The 21,021-nt window shown below is 43.8% G+C and overlaps 1 protein-coding gene across 1 annotated transcript in view; it reads right to left on the reverse strand.

Annotated features, from left to right (window-relative positions):
* The window catches only part of KYNU (kynureninase), a 1,315,291-nt gene that overhangs the window by 268,273 nt on the left and 1,025,997 nt on the right, over positions 1–21,021 (reverse strand). The gene's annotated exons all lie outside the window — the stretch shown is intronic.

Consider the following 21,021-nt stretch of genomic DNA (forward strand, 5'->3'; position numbering starts at 1 on the left):
GGGAACTACGGTACCGGTAAGCATGCCGGTACCATAGTTCCCGGATCAACATACTAGGAGCTGGGCTCATGGTCGCATGTCAGCTCGCCAGGTCTGACCTGGCAGACAGAGCCGCACCCGCGAGCACTGCACATCCAACGTCCCCATTCTCATTCAGCCCTATGGGGCCAAACGGGGATGGGGAGGCCCTTATTGCTGGCACCCACAAATGGGCAATTACTGGGTCCACCAAACTCGGCATGACCCGGTTCTTGCTGATTCTTGGGTACTGGTAAAAATGCAATTCTGGCAGCAGTCATGCCGGTTTTGCTGGCACGGCTACTACCGGAGTTGTGATGAGGCCCAATGACTCCCTTCTATTGGATGTGTCCACAATATTCATAAGACCCAAGGGTATGTCTCCCTTACCCCGGCCTTTCTCAAGCTCTTCAGGATGCCAAGGAAATTACTCCCTTCTCTTGGCTATTTCAGCAATGTTCATAAGGGCCAACAGCCTGTCTCCCTTCCCCTCATGCTCTTGAGTATGTCTAAACGAATGAATTCCTTCTCCTGGCTGTTTCAACAATGTTCATAAGACCAAGAGGTAGGTCTCCCTTCCCCTGGTCTTTCTAAAAAAATGCTCTCAATATCACAAGTGTTCATCATGTTCACAGTCTACCTGATTCACTACCCTGCAAGGTACTGTGACTGGGATGATGACCTTGGTCATGTGTCCAAGACACTTATCAGTTCCTCTGTAGTTATACCTGGTTCACTGTCCTGCTAGGCATTCCCCCTTGTCAGGTCCTATACCATTTTTATTAGTTTCTTTCTATGTCTATGTCTCTATGTTAGACCCCTATTTATTTTGGTATGTTTTCTCTCCTTTTGGTCCCAGACCCCACTGGCATATGTTTCTTACTCTCTCGGGTCCGAGACCTTTTTTGTATTGGTTTAATATTTTCCTTTGGGTCCCAGACCCCTTTGGCAAAGGTGTCCCTGTCTTTTGGTGGCCCACAACTGTCCCAGTCTCCCCAACATCTTCCTGGTGCTTACAGGTGTCTCTCGGTTGAATATGGGTCCTTCCAGAGACTGCAGTCGCTCTGCAGTGGCTCCCTGTGACACCCAGGCCTCCTCTGATTGTTCCAGTCACTTCAGCAGTGCAGTCTTTCCCAGGGGCCTCCTGGCCTCCTCCAATCGTTTCAGGCACTGCAGTGGCTCCTTATCAGCTCCCTGCTACACTGCTAGGCTCTGCGGTTCAGGTGGTTCCTTTGTTCTCGCCTCCTCATTCCACTGGCTGCTCCACCTCCAGTCTCCCACTTCAGTTTTTCCACAATTGACTTTCTGGGACATGTCTCGTCCTGTACTGCGTTTTCCTTCGTACAGGGTTCAAATTTCTCAGTTTCTCCAGGGAGGGCTTCTCCCATTTTGATTTCCCTCATCTATTTTAATGTTAGCTCAGCCAATCGGAATCATGTAACAGCTAGACCGTTCAGTAGAGGTGCTCTTTAATGCAGGGGTAGCAATGTATGTCAGGATTAGGTGGCCTATGTGGACACCATGTTCTCCCCAGGTTGTCACTAATCCCATAGGGGATATCCCTCTCCATGAGATCCACCCGCTGAGTACCACACCTAGGGGGTCAATCGGGTAGCGACCTCACCTACCTGGCTTCATGGGAAAGGGCTCCCTCTAGAGTGGAAGTGACAAAATTGTGGGATTTGTCACACTTTGCATACTCACAGTAGGAGTGATAAAGTCAAGCTCTTTTTAGACAATTGCATTTTATACAAAAGATGTACGAACAGAAATATACATTATATGGACATATGCAATAGGTTTAGCTCCCAAATAAACTGCCACTCAGTGTCACATATGAGATATGGAAGTGACACTCAAATGCACTGTTTTTGTAGCTTGCAACATGGATGAATAAGTGGGCTGATGGAAACATGCATGCATTATTCTATGAATTAGCCCATATGCAAATGCATACCATAACAAGCCAACAAAGAGTTGAATTTAAAATGTATGCTGCAGCAAACCATCTGATTTATATTATATGTATCCACAGCACCAGTACAAAAATTAACAGTAGGAGCACACGCCAATTGGGATTTGCCTGGAGGAAACAATGGAAAGGAGCTTTCTCTTCTGGCATCTGCTAGGCTGAACAGTTATAATATCGTAAGTATGAAAACAGCAGATAGTTTCTTGTATGACGCACACTGACACAGCAGCAGCATTATCACTGCACTGAACCATCAGAGCACAGTCACCGCAGTTATTAAGTGTGGGATGTCTTAACCCACTTCTGCTCTGCCGTGCAGCATCACTGTGTTCTGATGGTGCCAGAAACATCAAAATGGCAGCAAAACCCTTGTGCGCGCCAAAACCTCTGAAAATCGCGCTTTGCAAAGCACAAAAAGATGGCTGCCCAATCTGCCATGCATTTTGTCAGTGGTGGAACAGAGATCTCACTCCTGAAACATGTCACCGGGCTCCACAACATGTGAAAATGGAGCACAGAAGAAAATCCAGTGCTTTGCTAAAGAAAACCCCAAAATCTTGCTTTAAATCCCTTTTTTTCTTTGTTGCTGAAACTGCAGAATACCGGTACAAAACACCCTCAAAAATCCAAAATTCTTGCTAGGTGCTACCATTCACTTAGTGCAAGAAACCATTGTGAACTTACAATGTCCTGAAAAGCTGAACGCATCAAGGGATTTCTCCAGAAAAAGTGAAACCTGTCAAAATCTGGGTGCAGTACCCTCGGCCGCCTGGATGACAGCTGTCAGGGGCTTGCAGGATTACATTTTAAACATGTATAAACTGAAATAAAATGTTTGCAATCTAAGAGGCCTGTTATTGAGAGTAACCCATCTGGTAATTGTTTTGATTCCATGGTTTAAAATCTTGAATAAGTATTTAGCTGTGATTTGATCCCAAAAGTGTGTTGTATGCTAAGGGAACATTCAACAGAATTAACAGTTAAAATAAGCTGGCTAAAGCTACCAAACTGGAATACCAGCTTTCCTCACAGAGGCAAGGCCTCTCCCTCCAGCTCCCTCAAGCAGGAAATCACACGAATGCGATAATTATAGGGTTGGGGAAGAACCTGGTCTGCAGTGGGGAAGAAAACAATGAACAGCTGAAATGCAGGAAATGCAAGATGTGAGGACCGTCGTAAATTGACCCTGCTAAGAACAAACAGGGAGGAGATGCTTCTGGACTGAAGGGAGAGAAAAAGAGGCGGACCCAAATAGCCATCTGTGGCTGAACAATCACAAAGAACATTTTCTTTAAATACTTGTAACTTGCCACACAAAATTGTCAAAAACACAAAAGTAACAGAATTGTAAATCTAAAGTTTGGCTGCACAGTTCAAGAGGCGGCAAAATCGTGTGACATATTTTGGAAGGAAACGGCAGAAAATGTGATTTTACACCAAATGTATTTCTGCTAGAAGTATGACACTTTATACACTTATGCCCATGTTATACGCGCACACTTGTAGACATTTTCTGAAAAATTGGACATTATGTGCCGGATGAAAAGGGCAAGATTCTGTGAAAAGCAGACAAGATCCCACAGCTACGGGGTTTGGAGGAGTAGCTGCTGCACAAAATATGTAATCTGTATATGTGGTTGTTATAGAGGTTGCACATGTGTAAATATGTATTGTTCCAAAAGTAGATTTTGTGTTCAAGAAGTTAGGGGTGGATTCTAAGCCTCATAAACCCACACCATATAGGTTACCACTGTTTCTCTTCTCCTATCAAGGCAGAGAGGAGACTCTGACCAATCCCTGTCAAAGGGGCGAGCTTAGGCTAAACCAGCACACACACACACCCTTTATCATAGCATAAATAGAGACAGCAGAGGGCAGATAAAGAGAGACAGATTCATCCACAATCCGAATGCTGGCGGAGCACCGTGCTGCAGAACTTTCCATCTTCCTTGCTCCAGACTCCAGAAACTTGGCAAAGCAGAACACATTGTATAGCTGAACCATTTTCAGCTAGACCTCAATTTCCAGAACCAGAACCAACCCCACAAACCTAAGGGGAGCATCATACTACAGCCGGGCTGCCCTGTACTGCTTGCCTGCTAAAAGAATTATCATCACAACCAAAAAGGGCAGATCCAATCCAGTCCTGTGCCGTGCTGTGACCAGAGTGCCTTGCTGATTGCAGGTCCAGCCCGATGTGCCCAGCTGTCTGTCCCAGAACCCGATTCCCTTCCATGACCAGAATTTTGATGAACCAGAATCCTGACGGTTCTGTTTAAAAAAATATCTAGTGAGTATCTACAGATAGAACTGTGTCACTAGCATATGTACCTTGTCTAGTCAATTCCTATCCTAAACCTATCCTATCTTATATTAAGAACCAATATTGTTAGGAGTATGTTTGAATTGTTTAAACTCTCTATCCAATTCCTCCTATCTTATTCCTGTAGTAGTATTGCTAAAACTATCTTTGTGCTGATATTTCTCATCTGAAGAAGGCGAGTCCCAGGCAGGCAGTCATTCTGATTAAGTGGCTGTGTTCTTGTGGGGATTCGTTTTGTTCATAGTCATCCTCTACTGTTCAAAATCCCATTTGTCATTTTCAAAGCGCATTCCCGTTTTCCATTCTTGCACCTATCTCGAAAAAATGACCTCCGCTAACATGCCTTCCTAAGTTTCTGTGCTAGAAACAACATTTCAGCTTCTGCTTGTAGCTAACAACCACAGCTTTATATTGCATCTAAAACTGCATCTCAAATCCATACAGTTTTCCCATTATCCTGATCATCGCATAGTGAAAAGTTTGCAACAAATTTCGTTTTTGGGAAATTCTGACACGTGTAAAACAGCTTTTGATAGCTCCCGATTTGCATTTTAGGATTCCAAATTGTTTCTTGGTATTGAATAATTGCTTGTGTTTGTGTGCAACCATCCAAAGTGGCTCCCATAAGAATTATAACAATAACTGCAATTTAGACCATATTAAGTGTTTTTGCCAGTCCATTCTAAGATAACTTTAAAAGCTATTCTGACAGCTTGACGGTCAATTCCGTTTCTCTCTTGTGTTTGCTGGGGGGAAATTAGGATTGATATTCTGTTTGAATTCTGCCATTCCTGAATACCTGCTCTCTCTCCTCCTATCTCTTTACATTGCCTATTGGGGGGTTGAGGGGTGTGCAGGGGGAACCTTTAACCACAGTGCTATCTGTTCTGAACACACACACACAAGTATTATTTCTGTGCTGAATTGTTTTGCTCACTATTACTCCTTGTGTATTAAAGAGATTATTCAGTGTTACACCACCCCATTGGTGATTATTGTGTACCCATTAAAACATAGTGTGATTAAATTGTAAATACATAAATAAATATTTTAACTTTGCAAACCAGCCTCATTCCTGGTTCAGTGTGACCGGGGGGGGGGGGTTCTAGGAGAGGGGTGTGATATGAGTGGTACATCGTTCAGAATAAAGAACCTTTAGACAAAAATAAATAAGGATTTCAGTTGTGCATTACATGCTAGGCATTGATTTGGGTTTGTGCCGGATTGAAATCACTTACCTAAGACCCCCTTCATTTACCACCCTGCTTAAAGCACTAGCTCTTAGTATATAGGGGTGTCCACGTGGTAATAAAGTTTAGCACTCCTTCAATGCCCTATTTGCTACCAATGCTGGCAAACACGTCTCCTTGATGTAGCATTATAGGTGTGTGAGAAGTTGTGTGCCATTGAACATTTGTGAAGGTCATCATACTTGGAGAACAGTTGATTGCAGCTGGGGAGCACAGATTACAATTGAAAAGTATGAACCAGAGCTGCCAGGGACGAAACACTGCAACTGGTCAGCAACCACATTTGTTTGGGTGACTTGAGAGGCTGCAGGGGACTGCTCTCTAACTTACCAAACCCAAGGAAATATATAATCCCTAGCACCATGATCCTGTGTACAAACGTGCTGGGGTCGCAGCAAGCCAGCATTTTTTCCACTTTCCGCTGATCTGTTGCTCTTCTTGGCGGATCCATCGAGCAGATCCTCCTTTTGTTCTTCTTCCTCCGTCCCTGAAGCTTTTCGGACAACTCCCATCCTGTAACCAGTCTCTAACCCAAGGCGTCATATGAGGAAGAATTTACTCAATCACGTGAAGACTCAGCAAAAACCATGAGAGAAATCTCTAACTAGTGCAGGCATCTTGAAACAGATGTCTTTTCATTTTAATGGACAGCAAGAGCAGAATAGAACTAAGCAAATACATAGACTTTTGTTGCAAATTAATTTTGATCTGTAAAATAATGTATATTAATAACATTTAGTTACAATATTTGTTTAATTACATTAATATGCTGACTATCCACTAATTATATCTCTCAAAAATATTTCTGTTAATGCCAATCTCACAATATCTTTTTCTGAATTGTTTTTGTGAAGAAGGCAACACCACGTTACTTTTTTTTCCTACATTTGCTTCATGGATCATGCATACACATCTCTATTTCAATTGCCGGAGTACTTCCTTTCATTGTGTCTGTTAATTAAGGCTCTTTTATGTTGACAGGTCTAACACAGAAATATTGCTTAACTTGCCTATGCCTTATTTCAACACGTGGAGTTTGGGATAGTGAGAGGCAGGAATGGGTGGGACTAGCCATAAGGATTAGTTCGGCTAAGGGCAAGGAATGGGTGGGCTCATAACCAAACAACTGTGTGCCTCCTCAAATGTCATTCCTCTAGGTTCTTCGTCATATGCCATTCCCCCCTATGCGTACTCAAATTAAAATTTGAATGCAATAGTTTGGGCATTGTAGGTGTTGCAAGAGACACCTTATAGCCCAAACAGAGCAAAATAATACCCAACAGCAAGCGCAGAAGTCCAAAACTTGCTCCTAAAACTGGTCTAAATTCTCCTATCAACATGCAATGTTGAGTTTCTCCTGTAAAACAGATCCCATCACAGCCTACCATAAACGACAAAGAAACAGGAATTGGGAAGGGCTTTTAACAGGGCTGGACTGGGAACTAAAAGAGGCCCTGGAAATAATTATTGGGGACCAAAAGAGGCCCTCGAAATAAAGTTCAAAGTGGCCCCAAATGACACATTTTCAGCAAGCCATATGCTCTTCCTATGAGAAAATTTGGAAATACCACAGAAAAGAGGTCCAGGGTGCAGAGGCCCACCGGGAAATCTCCAGAGTTCTGTATAGGCCAGTCCACCCATGGCTTTTAATATACCGTCAAACTTCAACTAATTGGCTGAACAAAATCAAAGAATCTGCCATAGATTTGAGCCGAGATCTGAAGCTCCTAACTGGAGTATGAATCACTATAAGATACCCAGAAAGACATTGCGCGTTCAACCCGTGATTCGACCATGGCAAACTCAATCATTCAATGGTGAAATAGGAAGACACATGCCAAAACTATTTGAATGGAAAGCGTAATGAATTTTACAACGTTTTTTCCAGCCTTAGTAGTAGGTTGGTCTATGGTTTTGTGATAAATTAGTGCCTGCATTTTAATGTACTTTCTGTTGATGGAATATATTATGTCTACCTTTTTTGGAACCTGAGTGTTTTTAATCCTGATTGTTGGATGGAATTAATTAAAAGTGCTGTGAATATCAATGAGGTTCTGATAACATAAAGATAATTTCAGTACTATTTCATCAGATTAACAGTGATAGCTCATAATGTTCAAATGCAGGAAGTGGGACGGTAGTTGTTTTCCAGTTGTACATTAAAAGGCTATTGTTCTGCAATGCTAAATAAGTAAACATTCTGGTATTTAAAAGCTGTTTAAGTACCGATAGCCATAGGGATTTTCAGAAGGTTGATGTCAATGCCAAAAAAAAAGTAGTTATAGGTCAATATAAATTGTATACATTTGTTTTCTGTGGGAGCATCTTGCGGTTTTAGGGGCATAGTCCTTTCTACAAGATCTCTATTATTTATTTATTTTTTAACTTTGTAATAACAAGCTGCAATTTTCATCTGTCTAGCATGCAGTCCAAATACTTATTTAGACACACAATTCTCGTTCAATTGAGGGATTTGCTTTTATAATGTATGTCTAGATTTGCATACACACCGACTTAATTATCGTCTAAATGTCCTATTAGCTTCTAATATGTGGACAGATTTCAGTACAGTAATGAATCAACTCGTTTCAGTTCAGTGCTTTTGCAACAAGTCACCCTAAATGTTTGCCAGAAAACCTCTTAGTTTACAATGTGCATTACAGATAGCGGCATGTAGTCATTTGCAATGAGGGTCTGTGCCAGTCCCATTTTGCATGATTTATAAAAATGGCACCTACATTTATGACTCCTGCTATGTGTTTTATGTTTAAATCACAGGGAAAGATATATGATTGGAATATGAATTAAATATGATGTTAATGCTGCCGCCTAAATGGCTTAGCTGTACTGTGATGTCATTCTGTTCAGCAGGGACCAGCGTGATTGAGGCGTTAATGATTGAATGCTCAGTGCAATATTTTCATCTAATACACACTCCTCATGTTCCTGAAAAGGAAAGGACTCGGCTTGGAATCCGTAAGTCTGCTGTACGCGTTAATGTCTTGTTTTCCCATTTGAAGTGGACAAACACTGCCGATAAGTGTCCTTACAGGAGTAATGGGCATTGGCTTTGGTTCAGACGTTTCACTTCTAAAGTCAGATCATAATCTTCCCGTAAAATAGCCTATTTCCCAAGCCTCCTTGCTTCTCAGTAAATCGTTAGAGGTTGCTTTAGAGTGCTGATGCCCAATCAGAGCTTAGATGGAATTGCACATTATCAGAGAAGGAAATCTTGATCTAGCTCTTTTTTATTATATGCGTATCTGTGGCTATGGTCTCCCGTATGTGCCTGCGTTGTATTTTCACATGTTGCATACATGTGTCCATTACTCACTCCACCTCAAAATGAGGCTGATTATAGCTTTAAAATGTTGCGAGCGCTACTTCATACGTGCATAGTACCTCTGATAAAACACATAAAACGCATACAGCGTTCGAAATATGGCACGACAGCCCGAGTTAAAGGCCAAGGCGGAGGCTTTTCACAAGTGAACTGGGACGTTAACCCAGGTATAGCCCATGGAACAGGTTACTACTGCCATCAGCATCCCGGCTTGCCAATCTGGTAACCTGCCACCGCCACAGCCATCAGGTAAGTGGGGGTGGGAGGTAAGGGTCAAATTATGTTAAAGGAAGGGGCAGGTTGGGGAAGAAGGCTGGGTGGGGAAGCAACCTCCAGGTTGCTCGGAATGCAAGCTTGAATCGTGGAATTCAACCAGTGATCCAAGCAACCTGATTGGCTGCACCATGCCCCCCCCCCACACCCCGGTTGATAATTAAGATTCGATGGGCAGGAGCAAAAACGAGCTCCTGGGTGTCGATGGGCAGGAGCAACCGTAGGGGAAATGGGAGTGACCTGGACATGCTACTTTAACTTTTTGCACATTATGTATGATGCATTGTGTTTTAATGTGTGTTGAATATGTCCCAATTCTTCTTTAGTAACATTCTTAAAAATTCAGTTAATGTTGCATATGCATGTTTATAAGGCATTAGTTGGGCCGAGGAGCCAAAAGTAGCTCCTGGTGCTGTTGGTTTCAAGCTAACCAGACCCTCCTAGGCTAGAAGCAGAAGCTAAATAGCTGCCACCAATTTCGAACCCCGACGTTAATCTTCACATCAATGTCTTTTTTGTTTACAAACTATATTTCAAGAAGGATCAAGTTCCAAAATAACAGACCATTTTAGCACACCAGTACTCTTTTTTGAATTGTAATGATATTTTATTTATAATATTCATTATGTTACTATATTTCGTACTGTGCCAAATCATCACCAAAATAGATTCAAATGACTGAATCCATGTCCGAGGCGTATTGTGCCTCCACCCAGTCACAGAATAATCTGCTTGAAAGATCGTGGTGTCATGCAGACTGACACACATCCATTGCTTATTTAATGAGAACTTTAAAATCAGGGTTTTAAGCGGTCCGTGGTTAACCAGGGCATAGCCCTAGCAGTCTTCAATAATTGCTTTTGAATCTGGGCTCTGACCTATGCCCCTCATGTAGCCACTAATGTTTACTTCCAAATATGATTTTATAAACAGTCTTCCATCAGCACTGTGTGGCTTAAATGTGAAGTGAGCTTATGTTTTTAGTGTCCCAGTTTGAATGGGGACCCTGGCTCCTTTGAAGGAGTTGAATGGTTTTTAACTGGCCAAGAACATCATTTTTCAGGCATAGATTAGAGTGGATGAGCTGCTTGGTGGTACTTTTTTTTTCTCACAGTATTAACTGTACAACATAGGGGATAAAGGGGATTCCTCAGTTGCATTATTGTAGGGTGACCAGATTTAAAGACATAAAACTGGGACAGTTATAGAGATAGAAGCAGGACTACAGTTTTAGTAGACAAACATGAAAGAACTGGAACACAAATAGTACTCTGATACAACTGTAGTCCTTCATCTATGTCAGTGGTCTATTATGGCGCAAAGCACAGGGATGTGTTCACAGAACTCTCAGTGGAGGAGAGAGGCCAGGATGGACGGGGGAGGTAATGAGAGCATGAAAAACAAGGAGGGAGAGCAGCGCCAGGCCCGATTTCAGGATTTGTCAATTTGTTCTAAGTAAAAACTGACACCATACCCACCCCGTCCCACCAATCCGGGAAGGGTTTTTAAAACTTAAAAAACGTGTGGGACGCCGGGCACAAGGGGCGAATACCGGGATAGTCCTGGCAAAACCAGAACATCTGGTCACCCTAATTATTGGGGCCATGAACAGAGAGTGAAACCTGTCTTCCTGCTAAAGTAGGGGTCTGCATCTTGTGGCTTGCCAGATGTTTTGGAGTACAACTCCCATCAGCTCCTCGACAATATAACCAATGGTGAAGGATCATGGGAGGCGTACTCGAAAACATCTGGAGAACCACAGGTTGCAGAACCCTGTGCTGGAGCATGTTGTTAATCCCCCATTGCACCAGTGAGGACATAAAATGTGATCCTTAACGGTACAAAGTAAGATTTTCGCAAATCAACTCTGCTTAAACTGCCGTCCTTGCATTGCAATGTTTAACATTTCTAGCTAGCTCAAAGGGTCCCTCCACCACAGTCTCTTTTACTCTTTGAGAGTGCTTTCTCAGGGGGACTTGGTAACGGAGGATCTTCAATGGGATCACGCATACTATCTGTCTCTTCCGCCTCAGTGGAGGACAAGGTAGCAAGCAGGACAGCAGAAGCTGCTTTGAGAGATTTGTTTTACTTTATTACTTAACAGTCTTTTTTTAAAAGATGGAATGTTCTGATAGCAGGACCAAACTAGAGAAATAATACAGATGGTGTATGCTTCAAAAACGAACTACAGCGTATGTTTTATACAATTGTTAATACAACATGTTCACACTGAATCACGTGTTATTTTTGTTTTAAAGCAATCCGTGATGTTCATCTTAACAACACAGTACTCCACCTCATCTAAGAAATAGAATAATATATCAAGTAAAATCTTTTTTCTTAAAGTGAAAACCAGGGTTTGATTTCTACAACTTACTGAATTTGTAGTGCTTTGTCGGAATGGACACTAAGGGCCTCATTACACGGAAGGCGGTGATCCAGGGTGCTATTAGCACCCTGGACCATGCCGGTAAATTACCGGCACCGCCTTGGCGGAAAGGGGATTTACCGCCCCATTCCAAGGTTGGTGGGGCGGTAAATCCCCCTTCCGCCATTGCCCTTCCCCATTCACATTTCTGCCCCATAGGGCTCTATGGGAATGGGGAAGGCGCTAATTACGGCACCGCAATTTTGCGGTGCCGTAATTAGCTCCGAGGACCCTTAGCGGGTTGGTTTTTAACGCCTGCAAAAAGCAGGCGTTAAAGCACCAACCCGCTAAGGGACCTCGTAGTAAGGCGGTAATGGTTAACGGTCACCGTTACCATTAACGGTGGCCGTTAACCATTACCGCCTTCCGTGTAATGAGGCCCTAAGTGCTTTTTAGACTATGACCATCACACATTTGACCACAGACCTTCAGTGGTGTGTGGCCAATTAGAGCTACTATTAGAGACATAGAGCTCACCTCAGGGTTCTCATCCCAGTTAAACTACTGGTTAAAAATGTACTCTGTGTTGATATAAAATAGATATCCTGAAAAACATCTACTTTAGTAGTAAGAACAATATGTGGTCTATTATTGGGCCTCATCAGGAGATGGGCAGCATCCCGGTGGTAAATCTGCTGGAATACCACCCAATGCAATCACCATTACCGCCACTTGGTCCATCGCAAGTGGCAGTGTAAATCCTCTTTTTTTTTAGTCCATAGGACTCAATGAGGCATTTTCGGTGCAACTACCATGACAATAATTGTGTGCCGAAATGGTGCTGTAATTGTGCCGAAAATGGGCAGAAAGTCAGCGCATTCACCTCTAGCTCAGAGCTGGAAGTGTAACCTCTGACTTTCCCCCAAAGTTATTACCAGAATATTTTTACCACACCACCCAACTCCTGATGAGGCCCATTACACTTGTAGTTATAGTAAAATAGATCTTTATTTTATAAACATAAGGCAAAGTAATATTCCGATAAGTGATACTATTTCAACTAATCAACACTATAGAAAACATAAGCAATACTTCAGGTGAGTAATCCAATAGTAGGAACATATACAGATCATGAACAGAGTTCAATGGTAATGAAAACCACTTGTTATAGCAAGTCGGAAAATGTTCTGGTGTAGGAATGAAAAAGGGTTATGCATCAGCAGCAATAGTAGTTCAATACTTTCAAAGACTAGTAATACTTTTCTATGGCCTTAAGGCTTCCCTAGTCCATCCATAGCTAGGTATGAGTTCTTCAAAGTCAGATTGGAGGGAAACAAATGTAAGGCACAGCAGCAGAAAAGGCAATGTTCTAGAGGATTCTTTGATCAGAAGGTAGTATGATGCTTTTGAGTGCCGAAAAGGTTTCAGAGGCCTTGGGAGAGGCTCTCTATAGACAAACAAGCATTAGGCCTGGGCGAACGGTAGGGTGAACACCCAAACACCAGAATCAGTACTCCAGCAACCCAGGAGCGGCCAAATATCTTGAGGTTAGTTACTTTCCCAAGTCCCACAGTAGCAAAGGAGTGATGAAGAAGATGCAGCTGGACTCTTTCACGGTGCAACAACGGTGGACCTGTCATCTGTTCCTTGGTCATGGTAACGAAAGGAGGGACTCGGACCTGATGTTGCAGCAGCAGTTGAGAGAATGGACTCTCAGCAAAGGATTCTTCATACTCCCACATCGGTTTACAGTCCTGGCACATTTTTACAGACTCCAGGGATGAATGTTCACTGCCCAGTCAATCTGCCTTGATTCTTCTTGCAGTCTGGTGATTTGACTTTGAGGAGGGAGATCTTGTTTGTAGAGGTCCAAATGGAGTGCATCAAAGTTCTGGGAGGATTCATTCATGGGAAGATGTTAGGAAAGATTTCGTAATTGTAGGTAATTTTCCTTCCATGTGGCAACCCCTAAACTTTTTGTTGTTGTTTTTCACCTTGTTCTTGACTTTGCCAGAGAAGTGCAGCCTTCTGCCGCACTCCTCTGGGCTTTCGCTCCTTTCTTACGGGGAAACTGACATGCCCTTAAGACAGTCAGTACCGGGGAACGCCGTTTCCCGTAGTTTCTTTTATCATGTTGCGGCTTTAGTGCAACATGACACAAGAGGGCACTGTAAGCTAAGTTACAGCTCTCTTGGGTCTCTAGCCTTCTACAGGCCCTAGATACTCGTTTAGGATTGTATCTGATTGGTGCAAGTGATTCAGGGACGGGATTGGTGTACAGCGATGGGATACGACTGAAGGTATCCAGTGTTGCGCACGAACTAAGGCATTTCAGGTTATTCCAACCAGGACACGTAGTGAATTGTTGTATATATATTGTGTTGATATGGTATGTGTTGGTTTAATATTGTGATATTGTGATTTTCTCGCTATGGTCATTGTTTTAAAGGCCTTAAAATAAATGTGTATATATTTTTTATATAACACCTGTTTGGAGTAGTTTGTAAGTGATCTTGCTTTGTGTGCTCATTGCGGGCTTTCAGTCATCCTCACCCCTCTTGAGACCTAGTCTTGACCGCCGCGATCGCTACCTTGATTGGTCTGGCTCGTCCAGAGGTTACCCTGTTCCAAGTAATTAGGTTGGCCTTCTGAACTTCTGCGCCACCAGGACAGAGTTCAGAAATCCGTCTTAACAGAAGACAATGCACTGCATTTGGGTTGCAGTGCCCCTGGTATTGGTGGTTTGCAGACCAGGAAAGTCACAGCACATCGGGGGATGACTCGTTGTGCAGGATGTCTTATTTCTGGATGGTCCCACCAGTCAAAGTGAAAGATTAATTCTCTTTGGAGTTCCTCTGTTGACTTGAAAACTGGGTCAGGACAGCAGCAGTGGTCTCCTTGTGGTTGCTGGAAGTGGCTTCAGATGTCTCTGGTCATCTTCTTCTTCAGATCTTCTGTTCCAGTAGTTGATGTGCCTTCTTTCTCAGGAACCTCAACCTCTATTAGGATTTTACACTCATCCTCTGCAAGCTCTCCTTGCAATTTATAAAAAGGGGTGGGTGGCTTTCCTATGAGGACAGCCAGCCCCCCAATGGGAATGTGTTCCTTTCAGGCACACCAGTAGACAAAGGAGAGTGAAGTTTTGGGATCCTCCCATGCATCCTTTCCATGCTAACACAGTGGAGCCTCGGCAGGCAACAGAAAGGTTTCTGCCAACGATAGCACTCAAATCAGGACCTCCCCCTCCCAGGATGTGTGATGAATCCAGTGATGTCATCACTGATTCCCCACCAAGCATCTCCTCCCATATGGCTAAGGGACAGCAGCCACTACTTGATCCTGACTCAGGGGCAGGGAGGGGGAATCATGTGTGATCAGATGGCTGCTGGCGCAAGGTGGTGATCCCATCAGGAGAAACACAGTATTGTTCCCTTCCCAGAGAAGAAGACATCAACATTCCGAAATTCTTGATAGCTTGTTATCACAATACAAATTCCCCATTGTAAAACCCAGAAACCCCTTCCGGAAAATCACTCCAGGCAAAATACCATTCATACCTCATACATACATCTAACACAACACCATGCTTGACGGTAGTGTCAATCCACACCAGAATTGTTCACACTGGCCACTTTTGACAGTCAATAGGCAAAGTTGAAATAACAATAGCTACAATCTAAATTCAGTAATAGTACTGCCAGACACAAATGTATTGCAGATGCAAGCCCAACATGACAGCACCCAAGACCTGTAATGCCATCACAAAGCCCTGGACACAGTACAAGAGGTGAGAATCAGCGATGAGGAATGACAATGGAGGCAACTAATCCATTGCAGATTCTTTGAAATAGACCACAATAGTACAGGAAGCTCAACAACCAAACAATGTTAGTGGGAACATAAAGAAACTTGAGACCATTTCCAAAGTGAAATAACATCAAACTGCTGATTCCAAAACCCATAACAAACAATAGCAACAACCATGTCAAACAATCAGAATGTGAAAGAGGTGCACATCCCTTCCTGCTCTAACGGAAAAAGGTGATTGCAGAAGAGGCAAGTAAATGAGAGCAATACCATGAAATGAAAACGATAAAGGAATAAACAATGACACAATGAATTGCACTATTCAAATAAAGGTGTCTTTCTACTGTACAGACACTAACAAAATCATGAGCACCCATCTTCCTTGTGTGGCACATAATCTTTCTGGCTTAGTGATGCATGCCCAAAAGAAATGTTATTATAGTCTGATAACATAAGCTAACATTTCTGTCATAATGACTTTGGGAGTGACCCTTAAATAGTTACAGTTTAGCACAAAAACATTTGAAATACATTCTGTGACACATTAAGTGTATGTGTGCCATCTTGTACAACCTGCAGCACGCTTATAGCCTTGTGACACATATAGAACACATGCACCTCTTACACATTCTAAAGCACAATCACAATTTTTATGGCATGCTTAATAATTTTAAGTCAAACTTTTTAACCTTTAACATAAAGTCCCAATGTCATTCAGATAAATGTTTTAAAGACAATAGTTATGTGTTCGATTCACCTGCTTTAGAAGTCCATTAAAGGAATTTAATGTGCACAGATACCTGCAGCACAAAGAATAACGAGTAGCACCAGGGACTCCCCAAACACCCCCATCACAAACAAAACGCAGCAGCATTGAACAACTTCTGTGCTGGATGCATGGAAAAAAGCAATCAAAGATCATTTACCAGTAATCACTATTATACCCACTCCACTCCTGCAAACCGACAACTCCATGTCCCAGCACCCCCACTTAACTGAAGCTCTGCCACCTAACTTAAAGCAGCACCCACGTACCACAACAAATCCGTGCCTTGGCCCCCTAACTTAAAGCAGCACCTGCATACCCTGATGAAACTGAGCATTGGCTACCTAACTGAAAGCATCCTCTGCATATACTGACATACCGGTGCCTAGGCCCTTGTTCCAAAACATCCACAGACCTGTGCCCCACCCCCAACCCAAGGCAGCACCCCTGCATGTCTGCCCTTGTCCCAGTACCCCCATTGATGTGTGTCCCACCCCCCAACCCAAGGCAGCTTCCACTAGTTTGCCCGTTTCCCACAATCTCCATGGCCTGTGCCCCAAACTGAGGCAGCACCCCCAAGTCTGCCCTCATCCCAGTACCCACACTGACCTATGGCCCAACCCAAGGTTGCACCCGCAAGTCAACCGTTGTCCCAATAGCCTCATTGACCAGTTCCCCAACCCTCCTACCCATGGCAACACTTGCAAGTCCACCCTCATCCCAGTACCCCCACTAACCTGTGCCCCAACTCCCCAATTCAAGGCAGCACCCGCAAGTCCAACCTCATCCCAGTACTCCCTCTGACCTGAGCCCCAATCCAACCACCCAAGGCCGCACCAGCAAGTCTGCCCTCTTCCCAATCCAATGTGGAGCACCACCCTAAATCAACTACATTGGCCTGGGTCCAGCATGAAGTGAAGTACACTTGCCAGACATCCTCCTCCAACATGAACTCCTGGGAGTAGTGGTGTTGCATCCTGGACTGCAGCCTTCTCCATGGCTCCCTGTTGGATCACACTCAGCTTCACATCAACAGCCAATCATCTTGTTATAGCAGTTACACTTTAGCAGTTACACGTAAAATGTAGCTTTGCAACCTTCAAAGTGCTGTTTTGGTGCTAGATCAATTTATTTTCCAGTGAATCCTTGAGAGTAAAAGGGTTACAGATCATCCAGTGTGGCCCAGAGGAGCTGGGCCACATTGACTGACAGCAGCTAAGAAATGTATCTTGTGAAAAACCAGCCCAACAACATTTGTTTTTAGTTCCACAGGAAAAATGAAGCTAAAATGGCAACATGTAACAATTTAAACTGTGCAGACAGAACCTTTAAATAAAGGCTGGATACATATTTCCAGACTGCAAAACAAATCCCAGCACTCAAGGGAAGAGCTGGTGCTGAATAAAATATGTATGCTGCAGAGGAATATCTGATTTAAAGGACTCAGTTTAAATGTGCATTTTCAGGAAGAAAGTGCAAAATCACCTGTTTGAAAGCATGTTTTGTGGAAAGGTCTAATTCTGTAAGAAATGTCAAAGGATTGAAAAATGTCAAAATCCACCTATAAACTGTGTCATTTTATATGTTAAATGAAAGATGTAGGTAACTTAAAGTTAAAAGCCAGTTCTGATTTAATTAACTATTTAATTCTGATCTGACAGCCTCAGCCTGGGAAGAGGTTTTCACATACTCATGACAAAGAATTCATCAGACTTTAACACTCATCCCTACAGGGGATGGGGAGGAAACTTCCCTCTCAAGGAAGAAGACCCCCACCCTGATCAAAGGAATTTGACAGCTGTTGACAGTTGAAAGAAAAGTAAAACAAAACAAAAACTGCTAAGGACCTTTGGTGGTTATATGCCTATTTGTAATTAAGGAGGATAAATCTAAAAGCTGGTAGTGGTAAATCTCATTTTATGCTCTTTCTTTGAAGACGTGATTGAACCCTGTACTACATAAGGAACAAAAGTTATACGAAAACACTAAATGTGCAAAGACTATTAATGCTACAAATCTAATATTGTGTACCCGTGTACCCGCGTCGGCAACCTTGAAGCAAACACTGACACTTTCATGGTGGGATTTAACCCGGGAATTGTGCAACCATTTGAATTCTTAACTTAACATCATAGACATACCTATTAGCCCTGATTGAAAAAGGCAAAGAAGTTGCTGAAACATGTGTCTCATAAAAGGGCATATAAAACACACTGGCCCTCATTAGGACTCCGGCGCTAAACCATGGTGCTATTAGCACCATGGTCGATCCCGGAGTCCGCCATGGCAGAATGGGGAATTACCACCCCATTCTGAGGTTGGTGGGGCGGTAATTCCCCATGTCGCCATGGCCCTTCCCCATTCCCATTTTTGCCCCATAGGGCTCAATGGGAATGGGGAAGGCGGCAATTACGGTACCGTAATTGCCATCAAGGTCCCTTTGCGGGTCCCTACTTTAACGGCTTGTGTAGATCAGCTGTTAAGGTCGGGTCCCACAAAGGGACATCGTAATTAGGCACTAAGGCCCTCATTACGACCCTGGCGGAATTCGCGGTGCTAAATGCACCGCGGAGCATGGCGGAAAGCCGCCGATAGCGCCATGGGGGTTGGCGGATTTACCACCCCATGCCGACCTTGGCGGAGCGGTAAATCCCCAATCCCCATTTTACCCTTCCCCATTCCCATTCTTGCCCCATAGGGTATAATGGGAGTGGGGAAGGAGTTAATTACGCCGCCGTAAAGTACAGCGGCGTAATTAACAACGAGGTCCCTTAGCGCCATGGTTTTCTCCGCCCGGTAAAACCAGGCGGAGAAAACCTCCATGGCGCTAAGGGAACTCGTAGTAGGGCGGACGGGTCCGCCGCGATTACCGCTGGCGGTATCCCACTCCGCCAGGGTCGTAATGAGGGCCTAAGTGTTTAACGGCGCCGCAGCCTTTTACCTTTTAGGTCCTAATGAGGCCCACTTTCTTAAAAATACAGTTTGTTTTGAAGCATTTTCCAAGTATGTGAAACAGGCATTGCCTTTCTTTCAATTGAACTTTTAGACGGAGCAAGGAGTAGTCTCCGTACCTTCAATGTTGATATCTCAAGACCCCATCTGTATACCTTATATTCTGTGTCGCTATAAGTGAATTCCACTGCCTTACTTACTTTCTTATTGGTATTGTCACCATATTGTGATTGCTGCCCCATATATTAAAACTTATGTTTGATTTGAATTTTAATAAATAAATAAATAATACCTTTACCAAACAGCCTGATTCCTGGTCCAGTGTGACTAGGGGGGATATTTTGAGAAGGGTGTGATATGAGTGGTATATCACTCAGAATAGACACAATAAATAAGTATTTCATTGGTGCATTACATGCTAGGTGAGACCAGGGTGTATTGCCTGATTGAAATCCTTAACAACACACACCCACATGCATTCTGACAAAGTGCAGTTCTGGTACCTGAAAAAAGACATATGCTACTAGCTAAACTCAATTTTCAATGTGCATTTTTGTCTTCTCAAATTAACACTATACAGCCTGTGCCAACATGAAATACCCAGGAAAATTACATATACACGTTCTGTTGCTCCCGTGCAGGTGATCCTGGGTATGCCATGATGCCATGGTTGATGACCCCCTTCAGGCAACCATACAACATCCACAAGCAGGCATACAACCGTGCCCACGTACGCACTCAGTTCACCATAGAACAGACCTTTGGCCTGTTGAAAGCCAGGCTCCGCTGCCTCAACCAATCAGGGGGAGCACTGATATACAGCCCTGAAAAGGTTGGGAAAATAGTGCTTGCCTATGCCATGTTGCACTATATGTGCATCAGGCGCAACATCCCCCTGTCCCCTGACATGGATATGCACCCACCAGAGGCTGAGAACGACAGTGATGATGAGCTGGCTTTTGAACAGCGCTGCAATGGCATGGATGGGCGTGTCGCACGTGATGACCTTATACAGCACTACTTCTGAGCACCTGTCACACACACACTGCACAGGCTATCTAGCACACTGGACACTGTGCACTGTACATAAAATCCCTGAAAGATCAATGTCCATTCATTATTTAAGTTTGACACACCAACTATATGTGTGAATAGGGACTGTGTACCAATGTTAACTTGCTATACTAGTGCTACTGGGAAGCCCAACTACCGCCCCTCAAATAGCGCACCCCCACCCTCTCACCAACTACCCCCTCACATCCCCTCACCAAAGTGTCTATGGCTAAATCCTGTCCTGTAAAACTATGTACATTAGCACAATTTTAAGACAGGCCACCCATTGATCAATGGCCTATATGTGGGCCCTTTTATGCTCCGGTTGTAGCTTTGTACAGGCCGGCACAACCACGCCGAGCAACGCCTCAGGTTGCTCTGTAATTAACTCCTGGGTGTGGAACTGGTGGAGGGAGCCAGTGGTGTTAACAGGGGCTTTCGGTCCAGGAAGGCCTGTAGCAACATTGCAATAGTTTCTGCTATTTAGGACATCACACTGTTGCCCTCCCTCACTGGCGTGACATTTGAATAATGGCATGGGTGCATCTCCTCACTGTCCATGCATTCCGTCTAGACCTGACCTGCACACTCTGCCGAATCAGTTGTGCCTCATGAAGGTGCTGTTGTGCAAGTGAGGTCAGTGAATCCTGACGTTGCTCCATACGTGTCAGATGCCCCTCTACGTCCCTCACACTGTGGAAGGGTGGAGGTTGGGGCCTCATTGGAAGCATGGGACTGAAGGCCATGGGCTCTTTATTGCTGTTGTCTGTGTCAACATCATCAGCCCAGCCTCGTCCCCAGTGTTTTTATCAGGAGGTCCTTGTGCCCATCCTTGTGGCTGGGGTGCAGGTGCCACCGGGATTGGGGGTGGCTAGGGTGCAGGTGCCACTGGGATC

The sequence above is a fragment of the Ambystoma mexicanum genome, chromosome 9, assembly GCF_040938575.1.
Source record: "Ambystoma mexicanum isolate Mex_15411 chromosome 9, UKY_AmexF1_1, whole genome shotgun sequence".
In the NCBI taxonomy this organism is placed as follows: domain Eukaryota; kingdom Metazoa; phylum Chordata; class Amphibia; order Caudata; family Ambystomatidae; genus Ambystoma; species Ambystoma mexicanum.